A 900-nucleotide genomic window follows, 5' to 3' on the forward strand; every position below is an offset into this window, starting at 1 on the left:
ACATGTTGTTCAAGGTAATTTGTCCAGCAATTTATGTATTTACGATTTTAGTCTAACTCCAATAGCTGATTTATTTGCATAAATGTATTGCTCGAAATTATGCTGTGCGAGTCGTATTTGCGCAAAAGTCAAACGCTGTACATATGTCTTGCCTCCGGTCCTAATTCTATTGCATATGGTCCAATGAAGCACGAAAATAAAAATGGTACTTTTGTAAAGTCGTTCCCCCAAAAATTGCTAAGCTGCCTAACTATCAAGTTTAATCGGAATTGTGTGTGTCGTTTCAGAAAAGAAAGCAAATAGCTATTTGGGGGTGTCAAACCTAATTGACTGGACTATAGTATTTGGGTTTGATTTGATATCTTGGAGCAATCCCTCCTCAATCCCCTTTATACTTCGTTGTGTTGTGCTGGTTGTTTGTCTCTCCAAGTGTACCGTGTGAAGTCAACGTGACTACTAGACCAGACACGGATTTACAACGTGATCACATCCTCTTCTTCTTCTTCTTCGATTGAGCCAATCTCGCTCATGTGATGAAAATGTTTTTCCATCTATTGACTTCAGGATGGATTTCACCCATTCTCCAGACGGCATGCTCCGAGATGCAGCACCACCATCGAGCAGAGTACTAAACCAGCATTGAAAATAAATAAATTATATATATATATATATATACGTGTATATATATATATAATTTCCCGCCTGGGATCAAACTCGTACGTGGAAACGCTGCCCGTCTATTGACGAATATCACAGAGATGCCGGTTCGATTGCCATTAAAATAACATTGTGAACGATTATTTGACGGAATTGGCGTTTCTAAAGTTGCCATTTATTTTGTGCCGAATCTGTGATTGGGGAATCGCGAATACGTGGTTTCCACTGCATCTCTCCAGGAAG

Source organism: Myxine glutinosa, chromosome 5 (genome assembly GCF_964187855.1).
Source record: "Myxine glutinosa chromosome 5, kmMyxGlut1.1, whole genome shotgun sequence".
NCBI lineage: Eukaryota > Metazoa > Chordata > Myxini > Myxiniformes > Myxinidae > Myxine > Myxine glutinosa.